The sequence below is a fragment of the Poecilia mexicana genome, unplaced genomic scaffold, assembly GCF_051168715.1.
Source record: "Poecilia mexicana isolate PSO_F unplaced genomic scaffold, ASM5116871v1 scaffold_18, whole genome shotgun sequence".
Classification (NCBI taxonomy): Eukaryota; Metazoa; Chordata; class Actinopteri; order Cyprinodontiformes; family Poeciliidae; genus Poecilia; species Poecilia mexicana.
Genome location: NW_028263387.1, coordinates 788,830 through 813,231, shown reverse-complemented (window position 1 = coordinate 813,231; position 24,402 = coordinate 788,830). Strand labels below are relative to the sequence as shown.

General features: G+C 38.9%; 1 protein-coding gene and 1 long non-coding RNA gene across 6 annotated transcripts in view; both read right to left on the bottom strand.

Moving 5' to 3' along the window:
- The window catches only part of ablim2 (actin binding LIM protein family, member 2), a 264,772-nt gene that overhangs the window by 220,477 nt on the left and 19,893 nt on the right, over nt 1-24,402 (bottom strand). The window lies entirely within an intron of this gene.
- On the bottom strand, nt 16,587-18,736 carry LOC148153843 (uncharacterized). The gene is made up of 2 exons (XR_015766236.1): nt 17,229-18,736; nt 16,587-17,106 (listed from the first exon to the last, which is right to left on the bottom strand). It is a non-coding gene; the product is annotated as an uncharacterized LOC148153843 (long non-coding RNA).

The window sequence follows — 24,402 nt, the reverse complement described above, 5'->3', positions numbered from 1 at the left end:
ATCATTATGTTTGGGCCAGGAACATTTTTTATAAGACAAAATAAAATATCTGGGCTCATTTAGTCCATCACAACCAGAATCTCAAGGTTCTCCTGCTGAGTGTCGCTGCAAATGAGTGGAGAAATGACCGCAGCTGCTGCGCTCGGTTCTGGTTCCCACTGGACCAGAACCGAACCGAATCCCACATTAACCTGTTATAGAGAGCAACCTGCCACTGGAAAGTGTCTGCCCTTTCGAAGCTTGGGTAGCCGTTGTTCTGTTCGTGGCTGTACTTCAATAATCAGACCAAGTTAAATTTGTGGCTGCAACAACAGGTGTGTCTTGAACGTGCTTCCATAACAAAGGCAGTAGTTTTCATCACTTACTGACAAATAAGGAAACAAAAAGAATTTGGTTAAAAATTGTAAACTTGAAGAGAGAACCCAAAATGCTTTATGTGTGCTCATTTCACTGTGTGGATAGAAAGCCAAGGGAAGAAAACCCGCATCTGCAACTGAGTCAGTGAAGTAGCTAACTTTGCTAGTGTGGGTTATTTACGGCCATTTCTTCAAGTCACCATCCCTCCCCGCATTAGCTGTAGCTAGCGGTAAAATAATATTGCTACGTGTAAGCTGTGATAGCTGGAGTTCCCACATATTTTATAGCATAAAACCTCTGTGGACAGCCGGTTAGCGAGTTGCTAACATGTAAACAAATCGCGGTTCCGGTTAGCAGCGGAAGTCGCGCCCATAAATCACGCAAAGCCTCATGGGGTCTAGGAATAAGGTGGATACAAGAAAAGAAATAGACTCGGCTTTGGATGAACAGATATTTTTGTCCAGAACAGGTGGTGCATAAGGTAAGACATGTTTTTGTTTAGTTTTTTAAAGGTAAGTTGCTGCCGGTGTTATGCCCAGAAACGCATCCCCTCTCGCGGGAGCGCGCATCGCTCTGTTCTCTCGCATATTGACGAGAAAACGGACTGAAATATGACCGAAGAGGAAATTTTAAAGATATTTGTAACATTATCACGTTTCTTAACCATGTAATCCCTAAAATGGTGGGTTTTATTTCGCAAATTACTTGAAATAAATACGGTTTTTACACCTTTATTGACACATATGAGTCGAACTTTTTTTCAGTCCGTCTCTGTTAAAAACGTTCTCCGCAAATGGTTTGAAATTCTGTTTTTTTTCTTTTGATACCATAATAGCTTAAAAGCATTACAAAACAGAGGCCCATTATGTAGAACATTTTACATCATGCATAACTTTCTAGTCTGTTAATGTAGGAGGAAATGCATTTTAATTAATGAGCCTGAAAATATTTGCATCCATCCTGTTCTTATAAAAATTATAGCATTAGCTCAGAGAACAAGTGTCATTACGTAGAAATGGTGAAATCCTACTCTAATCATGTAGAAAAAGTTATTTCACTCTTAACTCTTTATTTCTCCAGGTTAACACAGGGATGCATTTTTTGGCAACATGGATTTCCAGACTGCCACGATATGCATCCCCCCTCTATTCTCCCCAAATATTATCATATTGATATAAAACTCATACCAGTAGTTTACAGAACTACTCTAATCATGTAGAAAAAGTTATTTCACTCTTAACTCTTTATTTCTCCAAGTTAGCACAGGGATGCATTTTTTGGCAATTTGCTTTTCCAGCCTGCCAAAATATGCATCCCCTCTTTATTTTCCTCAAATATTATTCTAGTGATTTAAAACTTATGCCAGCTGTTTATGGAACTACTCTAATCATGTAGAAAAAGTTATTTTACTCTTAACTCTTTATTTCTCCAGGTTAACACAGGGATGCATTTTTTGGCAATTTGCTTTTCCAGCCTGCCAAAATATGCATCCCCCCTCTATTCTCCCCAAATATTATCATATTGATATAAAACTCATACCAGTAGTTTACAGAACTATTCTGATTATGTAGAAAAATATATTTCACTCTTAACTCTTTATTTCTTAAAGTTAGAACAGGGATGCATTTTTTGGCAATATAGATTTTGACTCTGCCAAAATATGCATCCCCTCTCTATTTTCCCCAAATATTATCCTATTGATATACAACTCATACCAGTAGTTTACAGAACTATTCTGATTATGTAGAAAAATATATTTCACACTTAACTTTTTTTTTCTTAAAGTTAGCACAGGGATGCATTTTTCTCAACATACATGCCTTATTTATTGTCCCCCATATATGAAACTTATGTATTACATATAATTTTCATGTAGGATGGTCAGTTATGATATTTTTTTATATCGGTACAAAAGTCATGTTGAACATTTTTATTTATTGTCGTCATAATAAATCACACTTTATAATGTTGACAAAATTGTCTGTATTGTGATTATAAATGGTTCCCCTTATTACAGTTTTTCATTTTATTTTTATTTATTGAGAGCATCATTTAAATATGAATGTATTTGAATTGACTGTTCAACACATTGTGTTGTATGCACTTAAAATTCATACTTGTCTATATTACCAGTGTACTTCTCATTCGTAATGCATGTATTTCAATCAATCACTCAAATTTTATTTGTATAGCACATTTCAGCAGCAAGGCTTTTCCAAAAGTTACTGTTATGAATACCATTTCATTGAAGTTAATAATTGTTGTTTTTTTTTTCATTTTTATGTTAAACCAAAATAAAAAAAATTGTATATGCTTTACATTTAGCAAGGTTGCATGTCAGATTTATTTCCTTCACTATCTTAGCAACAGTGATAATAAACATGACTTTTGTACTGATATAAAAAATATCATAACTGAACATCCTACAAGAAAATCATATGTAATACATAAGTTTCATATATGGGGGACAATAAATAAGGCATGTATGTTGCCAAAAAATGCATCCCTGTGCTAACTAAGAAAAAAAAAGTTAAGTGTGAAATATATTTTTCTATATAATCAGAATAGTTCTGTAAACTACTGGTATGGGTTTTATATCAATAGGATAATATTTGAGGAGAATAGAGGGGATGCATATTTTGGCAGGCTGGAAATCCATATTGCCCAAAAATGCATCCCTGTGTTAAATTGAAGAATTAAAGAGTTAAGAGTGAAATAACTTTTTCTACATAACCAGAATAGTTCCATGAACTACTGGTATAAGTTTTAAATCAATAGGATAATATTTGAGGAAAATAAAGAGGGGATGCATATTTTGGCAGGCTGGAAATCCATATTGCCCAAAAATGCATCCCTGTTCTAACTTGGAGAATTAAAAAGTTAAGAGTCAAATAACTTTTTCTACATAACCAGAATAGTTCCATGAACTACTGGTATAAGTTTTATATCGATAGGATAATATTTGGGGAGGATAGAGAGGGGATGCATATTTTGGCAGGTTGGAAAAGCAAATTGCCAAAAAAAAAATGCATCCCTGTGCTAACTAGGAGAAATAAAGAGCTGAAAGGATTTCATCTTTTCTACGTAATGACACTTGTTCTCTGAGCTAATGCTATAAGTTTTATATCAACAGGATGGATGCAAATATTTTCAGGCTGATGAATTAAAATGCATTTCCTCCTACATTAACAGACTAGAAAGTTAAGCATGATGTAAAATGTTCTACATATTGGACCTCTGTTTTGTAATGCTTTTAAGCTGTTATGGTATCTAAAAACAAAGCAGAGAATTTCAAACCATTTGCGGAGAACGTTTTCAACAGAGACGTACTGAAAAAAAGTTCGACTCATATGTGTCAATAAAGGTGTAAAAACCGTATTTATTTCAAGTAATTTGCGAAATAAAATCAACCATTTTAGGAATTACATGGTTAAGAAACGTGATAATGTTTCAAATATCTTTAAAATTTCCTCTTCGGTCATATTTCAGTCTGGTTTCTCGTCAATAAGCGAGACGTTAGAGCGATGCGCGCTCCCGCAAGAGGGGATGCAATTTTGGGCAGGCATGCGTTTCTGGGCATAACACCTGTCCCAGTCTGCTCCAGAGCCTCGAGCAGCGTTGGCCCCTGGCCTCCAGCTGCAGCCACCAGTCCGGGCGGTCCTTTGTGGTGGACCTCCGGTCAACCGCCATGCTTGGCTGAGGGCCCTCAGATTCCTCCGGTTGCTCCATCCGAGCCAGCTGGTTCTAGCCCGGCGGCTCAGCCTTGGATGTCGTCGTCTGCTGGACTTGCGCCTGTGTAGGGCGTTCTTCCCGATGCACCATCACTCACCGGTTTACAGACTTTTGGGTTGGTCCCGAGTTGCCCACAAGAGGGCGCCAGGAACTGTTGTAGTTTGGTTTTTTTGGGTCTGTTATCCGCCATTGAAGGGGGGGTACTGTCATGATGCGTTTCTGTTGTCCCTGTGTTTCCTTCATCCCCGCCACCTGAACATTATCATTCGCACCTGTTTTGAGTTCATGATTGTGTAGTTCCCAGTATATTTAAGTTCTGTGTTCTTTGTTTCTTGTGGTATCCTCTGTTCACACTTACTGCGTTCTCAGTAAAGTTAGAGTTGTATTTTGTTGTCTGGAAAGGTGCCAGATCTGAAAATAAAAGCTGTTACGCTTTCACACTCGACTGGTCTTCCCTGTGTTCCCCACAATGGCGAAACCCCATATTAAGCCTAAAACATACTACTACAACAGACTGAATGTTCTGTTCTGTGTGCAAAATTCTTGAATGTTTTTTTTTTTTGGTATAAAATCCTAAAACATGAAGTGGCATTGTTGTCAGTTGCTATGGCAACGGGTCTGCGAGTAGCTTGGCCTATAGCAGTGTTTCTCAATTCCAGTCCTCACGCCCCCCTGCTCTGCATGTTTTAGATGTTTCCCTTCTGCCACACACCTGGATTCAATATTTTGGTGATTAACAGGCCTCTGCAGTACTTGAAGGTCATGCAATCATTTGAATCAGCTGTTCTGGAACAGAGGCACATCTAAAACATGCAGAGCAGGGGGGCATGAGGACTGGAATTGAGAAGCACTGGCATATACAGAGCGAGAAAGTGGTTTCGGTTTTTCCCTTTGCTGTGGATCATAGCACGAAATTAATTAATACCGACATTTCTAAGTTTCACTGAGTTAACTCGGCTATGGATGACATGTAAAAGATTAGTCTTTGCCCTCCTTATTACTTTTAACCAAGAAAAGGAATTAGAACAAACTTAGAATTGTGGAGTACTCACTTTAACCCAGAAAAGGAATTAAATCAGTCATTCTTTAGCTCAGAGGTTCCCAAACTGTGGGGCGCGCCCCCTAGCGGGGGCGCCGTGTCATTGCAGGGGGGGCGCGGGAAGCCGTCTGGATGAAAAAAAAACAAAAAAGCATAAACACTGTATGCGCTGGGTTTTTACCTTAGAATGGCCAACTCTCTGTTATTCCTCTGTCAATTTGATACAGTAGAGGCTTCCTCACTTCCCATATCTGTGTCCTCTGTCACTTTTATCAGCAGTTAAAACTATTTAATCCGTTGTTAACATGTTGTAACCTGTTTTTCTGAGCCGCCTTTAAACACAACATGAGCGCTACGACGCTCACGCTGGGTTTCCACCTGTGAAGGAGACCTGCTGCTGCTGTGCGGAGCTACAGGTGTGTTGGAATCACGGCAGCAAACCAGCAAAACGCAAAGAACTTTTCAGTTTTTCCCTCCAAACTAACCAACTGAGTTGAGTGAAGCTGTTGGATGCAGGTAATGTTAGCTAAAAGATGACTAGTTAATATCAATACAGAACCTTAAGCTTAACAAGTACCTTGTAGGCTACCGATGTTGGTGTCTATTTTCAGCTACGTACATTCATTCATTTTGCCCCCAAAAAAGTCGATGCTCTTCTCACCCTCCGCGGGTGGTCTCGTTTTTCATCCTCTGAGCTCAGGTCCTCTACCAGAGGCCTGGGAGCTTGAGGTTCTCCTCCAGTATCTTGGCTGTGCCTAGAACTGCACATTTCTGGACTGAGATGTCTGATGTTGTTCCTGGGATCTGTTTGAGCCACTGCTCCAGTTTGGGGGTGACTGCCTCAAGGGCCCCGATGACCACAGGCACCACTGTAGTCTTCACCTTCCAGGCCTTCTCCAGTTCCTCTCTGAGGCCCTGGTATTTCTCCTGTTTCTCATGCTCCTTTTTCCTGATGTTGTAATCACTTGGTCACTATAAAACACCTAGATATTAAATAATTAGAGCTGAAACAAATTTAATCAGTAAAGATCCGTCCAGAAGAATCGGATCGTTCCTGAATGTCATATCAATACAGACTTTGGTCACAGCGTTGTCCCATATTTGCGACACGTCAGTCAACACCTCCACACAATAATTCAGCGCATGAGTGACAACTTGTTTTCATCGTAGATGCAACATGTGTCTCTGTACAGCTAGCTTTGCTAGCATCACGTCCACATACCTTACCTTTCTTTAAGCTTTCCTTCGAAGTGACGCTAAAAGTTGGACTAAGTCCTCACCGTCTGTGAAAGCGAAGCGCTGCTTATTTTACTTGTCGCCATATCTATGATTTATGCAGCTATTGTCAATTAGTTAGACATCTTCTACCGCTCAGAGGAAACCACTGCGCATGTCTTGGAGCTCCGCGTGCGAGTAAAGGGGGAGGCGATGGGTGACAACAGACATTAAGTCACGTTATTGCTTGGATTTTACGGCGTCACCTTAAGTCCCTGAACTTCACATTTTAACGGACAAAAAGGGTGCGTTCACACTGCAGCCTGAAGTGACTCAATTCCGAGTCGTCAGCACAGGTCGGATTCTTTTTCGAATGTGACCCATATCCGATACGTATCCAATTCAAATGCGACCTAACGTCCAGATCGCATTCATCTGAACTGAACGTCACTGATTCTCAACAAATCTCTCTATTCTGCGTCCTGATAAGCGCAAGTGGGAAGAAAAACAACAACCATGACGGATTATGAGGATTAAGTTGTTAATATGCTGCTCCGGCCGGATAACAACTTCAAATATATAAGCTAAGCTCCACCGTTAGCCTCCATGTTTACTTCCACAAACACTGAGCACTTCTTTTTATGGCGGTTGGCAGAACACTGAGAACGCTGATGCTATTGCGCCCTCTACTGTGCATGCGGGACACTTTCACGTCGTTTACACTGCAGAACGCATACAGGTCGCATTTACTGGCAGTGTGAACGGCCCCGGCAAAAAAATCGGAATTGAGTCACTTCAGGCTGCAGTGTGAACGCACCCAAAGAGAGCAGTGCGACTTGGATGTAACGAGTAACACAACAGTTTTGTAGAAATGTAGTGAAGTAAAAAGTACAGATACTTACTGTAAAATGTAGTGGAGTAAAAGTAGAAAGTATCCATTATCAAATCTACTTAAGTAAAGTACAGATACATGAAAATTGTACTTAAGTACAGTAACGAAGTACTTGTACTTCGTTACTTCCCACCACTGATTAACTGTTTTAGATTGTTTTAGATTGTTCTTGAAAAACTAATCAGTCATGGCTGCACAGTGAACCCGTTGATTCTTTACAGCAGACAGCCGCTCCCCTCTCTTGCAGGTACTGCGTACCCCCGCTAAATCTTTTAGGGGTACGCAGTACCCTACTGTACCCCCTTACTTTCACCCCTGGTTACGCATCATAATAACTGTCCAAAAGTAAAAATGTAAGAAGAAAAATCCTTCCAGCTGCAGAACATCTGAAACCAGAGGGAATAATTGTCCTAACATGGAACAACTCAAGCAAAAAAAGAATGAAAATCTACAAATGACCCCCATGTGGGGGGAAAGGAGGGCTGATATATGGGTCCCATATGGGTTTGTCCGCGGGTTCCACGATGGCGCCACATGGGTTTGCCCATGTAGGGCCCATGTGGGCTGTGGCCCTACATGGACAAACCCATATGGGACCCATATATCAGCCCTCCTTTCCCCCCACATGGGGCCCACCTAGGCATGCTGGCAATGGCTTATAGTCTTGGAATTTACGGTAATCTCATTTTCTTACAAATGTTCCAGAATCTTTGTATTCAGGGGCGGATCTACTGGGGTGGCATGGGGTGGCAGTTGCCACCCCAACCGAGAGCCTTGCCACCCCTGTTGCCACCCCGGCTGGCGACTATGAATTCAATAAATTGTTACGGCAAATCGGACATTAAGTGCATGAAACTATTTCTTCCGACAACATTGAATGCAACACAATGTAACCTGACACCTACTGCTAAGTAGCGGGAAGTGCGTGAGAAGGACAGGGCGCGAGGCAGCAGCATTGATGGATATATTACTGGACTGGACATTACGTGACTTATCGCCATTGCTGTCCATTGAATCAGGAATATCAGTGTTCAGGAAAATACTACAATCACTCAAAGAATCCGAAAAAAGGACGCAATGTTTAGCGGTTAATTCCATGCTATGACAGCCATAGATAACAAGGGCTTCAGGTTTAACAGGTGAGGAAAAAGTTTTAATTTAAAGAAAACATTGAACAAGTGAGCAGTGGGTCAGTTATACTAGCCTAACTGTTGCTGGCCTGGTATTGACTTTGATAACCTTAACATGTGCTGCGCAGTTCGGTGTGTTTTGGTTCTGTTAGCACTAAACTAAGACAACCTGCCCACCAAGTCATCAGTAAATCAGCTAATCAACCACCCGCGGTGGTCAGGCGAAAACTTATGAATAATGTCAATATAGACATCTAGCCTGACAACAAAATGTAACAGACTGAATGTTCTATTTTGGTGTTTTTGATACTTTTTTTGTGGGAAATGTTTTTTTTGTTGTTGTTGTTTTTTTTGGTGTTGTTTCAGGGGAGATTACTGATCAGGGGATCGGTAATCTCCGCTCTATCTGCTCGTTGAGCTGTTGTTCTGTCTAGTTTGGTCCTTCACCTGTTTATCAGCTTCATTGCAACTTTATTGTGGCGTACTGCAGCCGCTGCAATTCCTAAAAGTTAAACAAGCGACAAAAACTGATCTAATCCCCTCTGTTTGTAAAACGAGGAGAAAAATCCTCCCTTTTTGCATCTTGACAGAACTAACAGAAATCAAACTGTTTATAGATTTGTATCATGGACAATTTATCAAATATCAGTTTTCTCATCTTTATTTTAAGTTTTATTTAATAGTATATCCGATAACAAATGGTGGCGCTACTAATATTTTTGTGACAGATTTCTGCTTGTCCTGTATTGGGATAAAATGGTTTTCTGGATATAATGAATCACATAGTGACTAGTCCAATCCAGTAATACATATTAATTAGCAGCAGTATGAAATACATAAAAATAATTAACTATACTATATTAAGAAATTATATTTAATCCTCAGTGCTACATGAAGCTCATTTTGACACAATGCAAGTTAAAAACAATATTTTGCAACAAGTAAATCAAGTAAATTAAGTCTAATGTTAGGTCTGTGTAAGCCAAATGTGAGAGTGAGACATATTATCTATCTATCTGTAGATGGGTACATACATAGATACGCCCATAAATCTGACATACAGCCAACATCTGCTAACAACAGTAATGGACAACGAAGCTGCTTCTCCTGACACTGGAGGCTAATTTTTCCTTCAAAAAACAATCTGATGGGAGGCTGGAAAAGACTATTGTTGTGTTCAAGTTGTGCTAAAGGATGTTAGCCTATTAGCGAAGCTATTCAAGCTTAAAATCGCATTTTGGTTGATCCACGTCCATGTTTAAAAACTGAAGTTTAGAGGGCCTTTCAGTCAGTGGCCCCCAAGGGCCCCCTTTTCAGCTTCATTTTGCAGAGTCTGAGGTTTATAAAAGAAGCTACTAAAAGCATTTTTATTTTCCCAAGCTTTTATCTATTGATTTTACCGTGTTACTTATGTTTTTATGCTTTGCATAGTTTTAACTCAAATGTCATTAGTCCACATTTCCTGATAAATGTTTAAGTGCAAGTGCAATGTTGTCATTGAAAAGAAACATGAAATATTCTGCCTACCACATTCTTGGCCATGGTAGGCAGAATGAAACCTTTCAAATAATTGTCCATGGATGATGCTGAAATTCAAATGGTTGCTTCAGACCATAAATCAACGTTACTATGTGACCTCAAACTGAAAATGCCCTCATCTACAAATTGAATCAAGACAGAAACAGGTTTCAAATAAGAATATATTTTTTCCTTTTTACTGAGGAAAGTAAAGATCTTGAAAGTAAAAACCAACTGGAAACATTATGAAAACATGTTTGGGTCAGTTATAAAAAAGTTAAAACACAACATCGGATGAGATCAACACCTTTTTAAGTATGTCAGTATATGTCTTGACTGATTGGCTGATATAGTTAATTCAACTATCAGCATCGTCATAGTTTTTGCAAGATCAGTTCTTCACTGAAATTGGTTCATGAACTAGATGAAAAACATCTTTTGTGGAAAGTCAAACCAACTCCTGATAGAAGTTATCCAAGGTTGCCGCCACCTACCAAGACCAACATAGGTCTGTATTGTTCCTTTGATCAATTTGTTAGTTCATGTCTGGGAAGCTAAATCCATCAGGACTAATGGTGTTTGTTCTTGCAAGTCCAGATGGCTTTGTGCTGGATTTTGAAATCTACATTGAATAGATACCTTAGCGCAAGTTCAAAAAATGGGAATTGGTGGAAATATTTGCTGAGACATTTCCCAGAGGACCTTTGGTCTACTTTGACTGGTATTTTACCACCACTGGTCTTCTTAATGCATGTTTCACAAGTTTCCTTTCTTAAACACATTTAATTTAGATGGTTGAAGTTCAACAATAGTTATTTTTTTAAAACCTAAATTGCTTGGATGATGAAAAGATTTTAGGGGAGCTTTACTTTTTTTAATTCATATAATATTACCTATCATAATTCTTTTATCTTCTTCCTAATTTTATATTGCCATCTTTTTACCTGTAAAGAATAAAGGTATACTACAATGTCTGTTTTTATGAGGATTGGCTAAATCATTCTTTCCAATTAAAATTTCTATATTCATTAATCAGACCTATTTTAGCTCATGGTTTATTCCCAGTGTGCATTTAATCATTCAGCCACTGGGCTGGTGGTTCAGGCCAATCAATCAATCAATCAAATTTTATTTGTATAGCACATTTCAGCAGCAAGGCATTTCAAAGTGCTTTACATAATTTTAAACAGTGAGAAAGAAAAAGAAAGTAATAAAAAGATAAAAAGAAAAGATAAAATCACAGCCTAACAGGACAAGGCCTCCAGCCTTGCAGCACCAGGCTCCGTCCGCCTGTTTCGCGAAAATTTTGCGCTAGGACTTTCGCTGTCCTACGCGGATTTTGTGCATTAATTGGTTACCTGTTAGTCTAGAATTTACAGGGTTTTATATACGCGCAATGACTCCCAGTCACTCGCAAATACATAGAAGGCATCAATTGCCATAAGCAACTGTAAACAGGTGGGTTTTAAGTTGAGATTTAAAGGCACCCAGTGTTTCAGCTGTTTTACAGTTTTCTGGAAGTTTGTTCCAAATCCGTGGTGCATAGAAACTGAATGCTGCTTCTCCTCGTTTGGTTCTGGTTCTGGGGATGCAGAGCAGACCAGAACCAGAAGATCTGAGGGGTCTAGATGGTTGGTACAGCAATAACAGATCTTTAATGTATTGTGGTGCTAAACCGTTCAGTGATTTATAAACTAACCACAGTATTTTAAAGTCTATTCTTTGAGCTACAGGGAGCCAGTGTAGGGACTTTAGAACTGGTGTTATGTGCTCCATCTTCCTGGTTCTAGTGAGAACGCGAGCAGCAGCGTTCTGGATCAGCTGCAGCTGTTTGATTGATTTATTAGTCAGAAGATGCTGTTGCAGTAATCAATACGGCTAAAGATAAACGCATGGATGAGTTTCTCTAGATCCTGCTGAGACATCAGTCCTCTAATCCTGGAGATGTTCTTCAGGTGATAGAAGGCCGACTTTGTGACTGTCTTTATGTGGCTCTGAAGGTTCAGGTCAGAGTCCATCACTACTCCCAGGTTTCGGAAATGTTTCTGCTGTGTTTTCTGTGAAAGTACGTTTTGTGATAGTAGCTGTTTGTCCAAGTGGGTTAATGGATAAAGAACATTCAAAGATAACAGCAAAGTGGTCCGACAGGGCGACATCAGTTACAGAGACATTGGAAATATTCACACCCTTACTGATAACCAGGTCCAGTGTGTGTCCATGAGTGTGTGTTGCTTGTTTGACATGTTGTGTTAAACCAAAACTCTCTAATATATCAAATAGCTTTTTTGCCCCTCGGTCTTGGGGGTTGTCAACATGAATGTTGAAATCACCGACAATTATCAAACAATCGTAGTCAATGCATATGAGAGATAGAAGTTCCATAAAGAAATTTTCCACATATGTTGGAGTTTTGTATACTTTAGCACAAAGAGATCTGGTGTTTAAAAGAGCCAGTTTAAGTGACTTGGAGGCTGAAAGTTCTTCAGTCTGAGGTTCCTGTATGCAGGGGATCAGTTTGAGGTTTGAATTAATCAGGATAGCCAAAAGGCTATCCTGATGCCATTGTCCCAAAGATTTCCACAAGGCACGTGGTCATCTGAGCAATCAAATGCTACATGTCAGCATTACATATAGTAACACCACCAGAAGCCTCTGAAGCACCACACTGGCCACATAGGCTTACCACCTGGAAATGTATGCAACACACCTGGTATTTTCAGAGGTAGGCAAACAAAACATGACTATACCACTGCTTGGCGGCATGTCATCATGACATGTCATACATTTATACCACAGGTCACAGCTCTGTGCAAGGCTGAAATATCTATATGTCAAATACCTTTTCAGGAGGCCATACTCCTAAGCCTACTAAAAATAGCTCCCTTGACTCATAGGCATTCCATGGTGCTTGGGATATTCTAGTGGAAGGCATCAAGACGATGACATTACCACAGTATCAGAGCTATAGGATGTCCAAACTTTGAACTTGAGGTCTTTCACTTTCTTAAGCCTAGGCAAGTTTTGATGTTACCGTGAAGACAAAAATAACCAATATACACCTGGATAAGGTTCAAGAGATAAAGACTTACATTTTTGGACTGGACAGTTGAGAGAGCACATGTTTGCCTTTGCAGTGATGGTGAAATTTACGATGGCATAGTAGGGCCATTGCAGATAAAAAAAAAGGAGTAAATAAGAAAAAACTCTGAAATTTTGGGGTTAATAAAGAAAACATGAGGAAATTCTGAGCTGGAAAAAAGTTTGAACTTTTTTTATTTCAAGCAAATTTTTGACTTTTTTTCTATCAACACTAGCTCTAATACACCGTCATAGAAATTTTAACTGGTGTTGTAGTTGAATGCTTTTGATTTTTCTGACATATTTGTTGCCAGAAATGATGCTAAAACATTGTTGCATGTTGCACCTTTTAACATTAAGATAATCTAGTCAGAACAGTTGATCATGGCTTAATTTCTGGGATAACGTTCAGATACTTCAAGCAAATGTTCAAACAGCCCGTTCTCTTCTATATTCCCAGATTTACGTTGTCAACCATGCCATACTACTCAAAGCTAACATATCATACTATCTCTTCAAACAATGCAGACACTGACATTTTCCATATCTGTTAATATCTTAAAAGTTAGGCCGGAAAAATGGCACAAGCAAAGGCTGCCTAAAGTTCATAGCATAATGTGACTTTATTCATTTATTGTCATCAAAAGCAGTCTTACTCATTGTTGAATGGTTCCCATACAAACCCTTCACCATAATGCAGTATAATAACACTCAATAAACAAAGTTACATTGCTTTATTTTTCCTGACAACATGTTTGAGCTGTTAATTTGCTTTTAACAACTTAACCGGCTTTTATGAAGATACTTTAACACAAGACAACTTGAATGTTCTCAAAGTATTTGGTCCAACTTATATTATCTATGTTATTTACATTTTCAGGAAATAATGTTTTTGTCCCATTTTTTGTTAAGTGTACAAAGACATTTTAAGTTCTTTGTAGTAAAAACTATAGAAATGAGTGGGAGTGGAAGTGGACGTGCTTTCAGAACAGTGTAGAGCTGCAAAATTTCAATTACAAATTAAATACTAAAATATTTCTGATGTGATTCCTTAAAGGATCTTATCCTCAAAACCATGATTGTAAGGATAATACAACATAACTGACTAGCTAGAATTTTCTTTTAGCATAGGTTGTCAAGAAAACTGGCATGGACTTGTGAGATCTCTCTAGGTACACGCAGAAAGCAGGGTAAAAGGCCTGAGGAGTAACGATGATCTTGTACGTTGATTTAAGAATGATTAAAGAAATGAAATGAAATACATATGTGTGTAATTAGTTGAAATGATTGATGTTTTGTAACCACAATGTCTGTAATGTATGACTGAAATATATAATCAGTATTCATGATCGGCGGTAACAGTAACAACTTAATTGTTATATGTTTTCAATGTTTTCAATGTTTTCAATGCACAAAATCCGCGTAGGACAGCGAAAGTCCTAGCGCAAAATTTTTGCGAAACAGGCGGACGGAGCCTGGTGCTGCAAGGCTGGAGGCCTTGTCCTGTTAGGCTGTGATTTTATCTTTTCTTTTTATCTTTTTATTACTTTCTTTTTCTTTCTCACTGTTTAACCCTGTAAATTCTAGACTAACAGGTAACCAATTAATGCACAAAATCCGCGTAGGACAGCGAAAGTCCTAGCGCAAAATTTTCGCGAAACAGGCGGACGGAGCCTGGTGCTGCAAGGCTGGAGGCCTTGTCCTGTTAGGCTGTGATTTTATCTTTTCTTTTTATCTTTTTATTACTTTCTTTTTCTTTCTCACTGTTTAAAATTATGTAAAGCACTTTGAAATGCCTTGCTGCTGAAATGTGCTATACAAATAAAATTTGATTGATTTGATTGAATGATTTCAGATAATGGTAAAACAAATTGATTATGCTTTGAGTTGATTGTGTTTCATGGTACGTTATAAGAAGACTGTAGAGTTGATCACAGGACAGGAACAGAGTGAATTAAGTCACTAGCACTGGCTGGGCGGGGGCCTCAGAACAAATTGCCAAAAAAGGTAATAACTACCAGATGGCCAACAGAAAAGAGAGAAGTGTTGCAAAGGAGTTGCAGCAGTCAAACGCAAAAGAGGGAGGTCTGTGTATTACCAAATTCAGGGTGGAACAAGGTTTGGGCAGGACGGTACTTCCCAATGAGATATTCGGGAAGAATGAGTCATAAGACCTCTCCCATACACAACTGTGGGCCAAGAGGGTTTAAAAGCCAGCGAGCTGGGGAGGAAACTGTTCTTAGTCCGCGGCGCTGAAGGGGAATCAACAAGAGGACGCAGGCAAAAGATCAGCGGAGGACCACACCCTGGGACCGGGGGAAAAGTTTGAGACTTCTCGCCGCAAAGAAGGACAAGATCCGTCAGCCCCAGCCCTGGCCCCTGAATTTGACCGTTTCCTCTGCCTCCACCCTACGATCCCTATTCAACAGCAGCAGACTTGGGGAAAAGACAAAGGTCACCTAGTGATGAAGATTCTGTTCGTCTAAAAGTGGTTGGACAGATTGACTTTGCTACTTTTCCGGAAAAGGACTTTGCCCGGCTAGGACAGAGACTCTAACCAAGGACGTCTAAAGATTTCGGCTGCCAAGATCGACTAACATCGGGTGTGAGTTGCCCTGCCCCTAAAGCCTCGCTCAGTGAAATTAGTGACACAGGTTAGGGATAGAAATAAGATAGGATATGGTTGATTTGGTTCATTTTATAATTTGAGATTAATACTTGTTACAAGTTTACAATTACTTTTATTAAATCTGCTTGTCATTTACCCCTGCTAAAGCTTGCTTAATAAAATATAATAAAAGTAAGAATGGAGGTTGTGGACATTGAATTCAATTGAGTCACTGTTTGATGAGGGTTCTTCTGGTATAAGTAAAATCTAAATGCATGATTCTAGAAATTGGTGGCTTCGTACTTTCCTTTGGCGAGCAATAAATAATGGCCCTGGGACTTATATCTAAGTCACTAAATCCAATCTAGCCGATAACAAGTGCACGTTATTTTAAGGAGGAAAGCTACCGTTAACAGGAGTGGTTGTTGGAACTACGCGGCAGCTAGTGCTACTCTGTCGACTGTTTCTCAACTGAAAAGGGCCGTAACTTCTGGATCTGAAGGTAGTTAGAGCTAGACGAGTTTTCTCCGCCGCCAGTTTAAACAGAAATTCTCTAGTAAACCTGTGATAGGGTAAGACCCAGGTTTCAGGGATTTTCCGGACCTGTTAGACAGAGAACTGGTCAATAGTCAGTCAGTGGTGAGGTTAGGGCGTGGCTGGCTATTGCAGAATAACGAACAAGGTACACACCAAATCCAGGAGGCCCAGATTAACACTGTCAGATTTGATTTCAACACTTTTAAAGTGTCTATATGGGTCCACATCAGAAAGTGTTAATTTAACTCTTTTTGGAGAGTTGGTACCTTAAATCTTATAAAGTGTCAAATATCAAATCTGCTGGAGTTAATAATTTAACACTTACTAACACTAATTCAGAGTTAGATCTTAATATTAACTCTCACAGAGTACTTCTTTAACTTTTTAAGAGTTATTTGTAATTAATATTAAATAGGTATTTTATTGTTTTGAACTTTTAAAAATTCTTTGGAAAATAAAAATTTAATAAAGAGGCAATGATTTTCTCAAATCCATTTATTTCAAAATGTGCACCATAATTACAAAACATATTACGTGGAATAATGTGCATGTTTCACATATCAATTTCATTCACATATTGCTTATTAAAAGGTCTAATATATCAGCTGTGCAATACAAAATGAGGTATGCTTAATACATTTTTCTTCAATACTATATGCATGAAATTGTTCAAAGTACAAGGTGGAGAAAGTAAAGCCTGTATCAATGCATGCAGTTCATGTAATATGATAGAGTACATTTTCTTTTAACAGGTAGATTACCAGATATGTACAGTACATAACAGACCAACCTGATATTCAGATCCATCATTTCTTATCCAGTTTATGTTTCTGTTGATAAGAGAAAGTTCCTCTCTGCACTCCACCAGAGAGATGTCCATCACTAACAGATTGTCTTCAGGTTGTTGGGCTGTTCGTGAAGTTTGGCTGGAGACACCAACATGCTCCTCTACTGCATTAGACAGTCTCTTCAGTCTGAGTACAATAGCCTGTGTCGGTCTCTGGATCATAACAAACAAAAAACATAACAATGTGGAATGGAACGAAGGAATACATTTTACTACAACTCTAACAATAAGACTCAATTACAGAGATGTGGAGTTTCAGAGATATTAACACTTACATAATTTTTGGAGGTTGAATCTTTAAGAATCCTTGGAATGATCGGGAGGGGGAGGTTAGGCTGACGACTGGCGATTCATCCGCAACCAAACTGGTTCTAATATATACAAAAAGGCAATAAAAGGATTAAATATGCTGCAAAACGTATATAAGAAGACACAACAGCGGGAATAATGCTTTCAACGTGAAAAAGCTTTTTACATTTTTTCAAAGGAAAAAAATCGATCAGAAAGGTTGATAAAGCTGACCAATATGCATGTAAACGTTCAACATCATGAAAAAAAAACATACTCCAGATTATTACGGATCTCTTCAAGTTAGCCAGTCATTTGACTGAATCTTCACCGGCTTGATTTTTTCCAACACTTCGCCAACAGTCGGCATGCTAAGCTAAAAATGCTAACACCGAGCCGTCTATCATACAGGTTGAGCTCAACTCAAAATAATAATTATAAACCATCTCAGAAAAAATGACTTACCAAGCGTGGTAAACACCTCAGACAGGTGGAAAGTAAAAAGTCCTGAAATAACTTGGCTTCTGTCGCTTCGCTTCAGTGGGAATCTGTGAGTCTGGGGCGAAGTCAGTGAATTAACTCCTTCAGTGTTAGAGCCGCTGGTGGAGTTCAGAGTTAAGAAGTAAAGAGTTATTGATTCTATTTTAACACCTCTAGATTTGATAGGAAACACTTTGTTTTAACACTGGAGTTTAACTACTAATAATATACACCCCAGAGTTACATAAACAGAATGTGACTCTATAAGTGTAAAATTAACTCTGCTTTTGCACAAAGTCTACTTGTGCAAAAGCACAACTCTAACAACAAGCCTCCATTTTGAATTTGCTGTATAAGGGTCAGAACTAGACAGACCAGTAAATCGAGAGCTTTGCTTTTTGCATCTCTGCAGCTCATCCAAGATAATTGTCACTTATTTGATTGGCCAAACTGTGCATTTAGTAAGACACTTATATCTTTATGGTTGTAAAATGTGAAACATTTTAAGAGATTTGAACACGCTAGTGAAAAGCTATGTCTTTAGCTACCATACATAGCAGGTCAGGATTAGCTGGACTGAAAGAGTTGGAGCAAAATGGTGGAAGAGTTTGTAGCTATGTTTGTTTTGCAGGTCGTGTGTTTCAGCCCACAGCGAAACCATGCCTAATGAATAGAGGCCATCTGTGGAAACCATTTTCAGATGTTTGATGCACAATCTCAGGCCAAGAAGTTTCAGCACATCTGAGGGAAACAGGACAGTAAGCAGCAGAGGTGGGATCAAGTCATTGTATTGCAACTTACAAGTAGACTCAAGCTTCTCCACCAATGTCTTGCATCAAGTCCCAAGTTGAGTTGATGTCCAAGTCATTTGACACAATGTCATTTAATCAAAGTAATAAAAAGTTGAGATATTTAATCAAGTCTAAAATGTGATTTAGTTTGCCAATACAACCAGCAACAGGAAGTGAATTTCAAAATTAAATGAAAATCAGAGCTTATGTTGCTTCTTACAGCAAATATTAAACTAAACTTAGACATTAATGAACAAACTGATAATGCATCATAATAAAAACATCAGATTATAAAAAAATGTTTATGCAATTTTATAAAAGTTAATTTTGTTGTCAAATTCATTTTATAAAACATTACTATGGCGCTGTCTACCAGCTTTGACACACTGATTTTACAGTTCAGGGTCAAAGCTCAGAGATTTTCCAGGTGCATATAGTAATCAGATGAAATAATTCAATGCAGAAAAGGAAAACACTGGGAATGTTTGTGATAAGCAGGTTGCAATGTTAACCATCTGATTTAAATGTTAATCTGAAATCTTTCAGTTCTCATTGGACTTAGAACCTATGACTTCCCAGGCTTCATTATTAAATTTGCAAGCAAAAAAGGCCTGACTGTTAAACTAAAATTAGGATAACATTTAGATATGCTGACACATATAATGCATTAGTCCTTTTGCTAGCTTTGATTAATCATTCTTTGTGCAAGTTTAAATCTCAGAAAAAAGTTAAATGTTATTGTCTCTGTACTTTAGTTTTCGATCCACATGTTTTATTAAGTTAAATTTATTATTTATTTATCACTTTGTAGTCTTTGCAAACAAATTTAAATTATACATTGTTTTTCTCTGTTGTGTTAGATGTGGAGACAGTAAAAATGTACTTAAAAACTGGCTGGAAATTAATAAATCTGATTCAAAAATTTTATAAGAGACACTGTAAATGTAAGGTGGAAGGACTCAGGATTATCATAAACAAGCAATTTATATATCTTTCAAATATGCATGTGGAAAAGTAAATAAATAAAAAATCTTTTTAGCATTGTAGAGTCATTAAATCTAAACTTTAGCAATGATGCATAGCAAGCATTACATAGAGGATATATTAATTATTCCTAAATAACAGGTATCAGGTGGGTCACCGGCAGAACAAATATTGTATCGGTGACCCACCTGCTTGTCAATCAAAGTCAGTTTATTTCAATCAATCAGTCAATCAAATTTTATTTATATAGCACATTTCAGCAGAAAGGCATTTCAAAGTGCTTTACATAATTGTAAATGTGCGGATGTTGTTCCTGGATTTCAGCTCAGCGTTCAACACAATCATCCCACATCATCTGGCAGAAAAACTGGGACACCTGGGCTTCAGCACCCCCCTGCGAAACTGGCTGCTTGACTTCCTCACCGACAGACCTCAGTCAGTCCGGATCGGACAACAACACCTCCGATGTCATCACCCTCACCACAGGCTCCCCTCAGGGATGCGTCCTGAGCCCTCTGCTGTTCACTCTGATGACACACGACTGTGCACCCAGGTTCGCCACCAACCACATAGTGAAGTTCGCGGACGACACAACGGTGGTGGGCCTCATCAGAGACGACAACGACCTGGACTACAGAGAGGAGGTGGAGCAGCTGGTGGACTGGTGCAGAGACAACAGCCTGATCCTGAACGTTGACAAGACGAAGGAGATGATCGTCGACTTCAGGAAGAACCGGCCCAGCCACGCTCCACTGCTCATCAACAGCTCGGCTGTGGAGGTGGTCAGCAGCACCAAATTCCTGGGGGTGCACATCACTAAAGACTTCTCCTGGACTGTGAACACTACGTTTCTGGTCAAGAGGGCACAGAAACGTTTGTATTTCCTGCGGAGGATGAGAAAAGCACACCTGCCCCTCCCATCCTCAAGACATTCTACAGAAGCACCATAGAGAGCATTCTGACCAGCTGCCTCTCTGTGTGGTGTGGAGGCTGCAGCGCCTCCGACTAGAAGAACGTGAGGAGAGTGGTGCGGACAGCAGAGAGGATCATCGGGGCCCCCCTTCCCTCCATTCAGGACATTTCATCCCAGCGCTGCGTGTCCCGAGGCCGAAATATCGTCAGTGACCCCTCACACCCCCACCATGGACTGTTCTCCCTGATGCCCTCGGGAAAGAGGTTCCGCAGCATCCGGTGCAGGTCCACCAGGTTCCGAAACAGCTTTTTCCCACTTGCCATCAGACTGCTGAACTCTAAACCGCACTGCACTTAAAATCTGGTCTCCACTTTATACCTTGCACATGTACAGAACTAAATAACTTATTCCTGCACTTTATATCTTATAATTATATTCATATTTTATATATATTTATATATATATATATATATATATATATATATATATATATATATATATATATTTTTTTTTATATTTATATTCATATTTTATACTGTATTTTATTTTATTCTGGAGTAACCTCACAACATTGAAAGCTCAAAACACTGTCCTGAGCCGTATGCAACGAAATTTCGTTCTGTATACACCTTGTGCATGCAAAATGATAATAAAGTCAGTCTAAGTCTAAGTCTAGTCTAATTAAAAAAACAAACAAAAAAAAACAGCATGTGACATTGAATAAACAGAAAGAGAAAGAGATTTTGAAAAAAAAAGATTAAAAAAGATAAAAACATTAAAGCCCGCACACTTCTTAGGACTTCAGTTAAAAGCTGTTTAACTGGGACTCTAATTTAAATTGTGCCAATTCTCATCAAATATTATCACAAGCAAGGCAAATTACAATAAAGTCAATAACATTCAATCAGACAGATTCCAAATCACTGCATACATTCTAAGTGATCCTTGTCAAACAATGCAGTCAAGTTCTGTTTTTCATTTAAATTAGTTAAACAAGTTCTGTGTAAGGAAACCTAACAGCTCACATCTAGTCATTGTTTTGCAACACTGATTCCTCTATGAATCAGTGGATAGAGGAGGTTGTGAGCAAGGACATTAGGACTTTTTTTTTTCTCTCTTGTTCTCGATGAAGGCGGACACTTTTTTCCTCTGCTCCCTCCCTGCCCTTGTCTGCCCTGCTTGCTCTGTTTTGTCTTTTTCTATATTTTTGGAGCCTTTCTTTGCACATCCTCCAAATCTACAAATTATAGATCTGGTCAATCGATCTCTCAATGCAACTGATCAATTTTCGATGAGAAGTCTGGGCACAGGATAGCCCTCTTGTCCTGTGGGGACACACCCGGCGGGATTCACCCTGGATTTATTCATGATAACAGGATTTCTGCTGTTTGGAGTTTACAGATACCTGGATTATCTACAAATTTATGACAGACTTGGCCGAACAAGCGAACACTTGGACTGTTGGTGTGGACAGAGACGAGGACTCTAAAACTCACTAAAGAGTTGAAATCGATCTTGGAGAAGTTGCTAGTTTCGGTTCAGTGGAACCACCAAACTAATTTGGATGATTGGGAACTGAGATGTATCGGAGAGACTTTAGGGAAGATTGAAATTTATAATCTTCCCGACCTAAGACATTCTGTTTATGAATTGGCTTTCCCCATGTGGCCTTTGAAGGGCTGCGTATCTCTAATCTCCTTGAAGATATGTAAACACAACGCTCCTTCCCTCCTCACCCCCTCCTGTTTCCATGGAGCTGTGGAGCTGAGCGCTCCCAAGGACATCATTCCTCGATAAACAACACCTCTGTCGGACTTTGCCAGGGACCACAGCCACCTGGCTTCGTGGCCCTTTAACGTCACCGCCTTCACTCGTATATTTGTTTTGCCCCTTTGTTTTGTCTGAATGTTGCCACCTGCCCTAATGTGTCCTTTCCTCTTTTTTGTTAGAAACGGTGGAGTACTCCCTATTTAACCCAGAAAAGGATTATTTTAGTTTATTAGTAATATCAGAAATTGTGGAGTACACACTATTTAGATCAATATTATACAGCCCAGAAATGGAATCAGAATCAGAATTAGAATAACTACGAACTTGGAATCCAGAAATACTAAACAGGAACAGTCACTGCTTAGTTTATATTACTTTTAACCCAGAAAAGGATTTAGATCAGTCACTCTTTAGCTTATTTGATCAGAAACTGTAGAGTACTCACTATTTAGAAATGGAATTAGATACTTAGCAACACTGAACAGGAGCACTTAGTTTACATACTTTAGAACATTAGATTAGTTTTCTTTCCTCTTTTTTCTTTCCTTTGGTTTGCTATTTTGTTTGTATTTCATTTTAACTCATGTAAAACACTTTGAATTGCCTTGTTGCTGAAAAAGTGCTACATAAATAAAATTACCTTACCTTGCATACGTCACGGCCAAACATTAGTGATTGGGTAAAGTCACATTCCATTATTTCAAATTTTAATAGAGCCCACACTTCTAGCAAGCAATGATTTTTCAATGATTTTTCCAGATTCTCTATACAAGTAAAGCGTTGAACAAGGGGATGGTCTACACGTTGGAAAAAGAAAAAAGGGCCTGATTTTTACCAGACTATGATCACAGGAGTAACAACAACACTGGCAAGACTGTTCCTCAGTACCACCAACTCTCCATGAACCCACAGGCCATTGTACAGGGTAAAAATCTTGAAGGCAGAAGTTTTGGGCTTCTCTGCTGCTTGGCACCTCTTTTAGTGCGTTCTGGCTTGGGTTACTGAAACCCAAGTACAGTATCTGTTGGTCACCAAATGTTCCCCCAGTACCCACAAACTAAAAACACAGAGGAACTTCAGTCACATTGTTCTATTGTTGTGTTTGGATAGGTTATTTAAGAAGCCAACAATGTACTAAATTGTTGGCTGCATAACAATATACCATAACATCAGTCATGGATGTCTCGTGTTATGAAGGAAGACATGAGACTTCCACTTTAACTGGGTTATTTTCACTTCGATGTTGCCAGCTGTTTTCAGTCATCAACTTAACACTCAGAGCTTCAACCTGAACACTCAGGACTGTAACGGGAACACAGTCCACACGATGAAAAATACAATGAACTGAACCAGAAGTATTAGTTTGCCCTGAGGAGTGGCGACACAGCACTAAACTCATGCTTATGTCATTTCCTAGAATAATATTTCATGCAATATTACAAAAACATGCAGAAAATGTCAGAGTGTTATATATACACATGTAGAAGGAGGTGCTCTGATCACATGAGATCACAATAAAATCATTGGAGGTACATGCAGGTTGATATATGAGGTGAAAACTAAACATAAGGGATGAGGTGATAAAGCTCACAAGACACGATATGGAGTTCACAAGACAGATGAAATTTTAAAATTACTTAAGAAAACTTAAAAAATCAAATTTATGTTTCATAAAGGTATTTATTTTAGGTCTTCATTTTGCCACAAACTCAAAAAATTATTCTTTTTTATATATCTATTTCTTCAGACCTCAGGAGAGTGCTTTAACTATGAATATTCTGCAGCCCAACATTTCCCAGCAACTATTGATAGTTTGCTGTGATTGTTTTGTAGCTCAATGTACCCTAGATGTCCAGTCATCAGTTGTAGCAATGCTTTCTGCCGCTTTCAGTGTTTGAATAACTTGCAGTGTTTACAGTGGATACTGAAAGTATTCAGACCCCTTTAAATTTTTCACTCTTTGTTTCATTGCAGGCATTTACTAAAATCAAAAAAGTTCATATTATTTCAATTGGGTTTAGGTCAGGGCTCTGTCTGGGCCAGTCAAGAATGTTCACAGAGTTGTTCCGAAGCCACTCCTTTGTTATTTTAGCTGTGTGCTTCGGGTCATTGTCTTGTTGGAAAGTGAACCTTCGACCCATTTGAGGTCCCGAGCTTCCTGGAAGAGGTTTTCTTCCAGGATATCTCTGTACTTGGCACATTCATCTTTGCTTCAACTGTAAC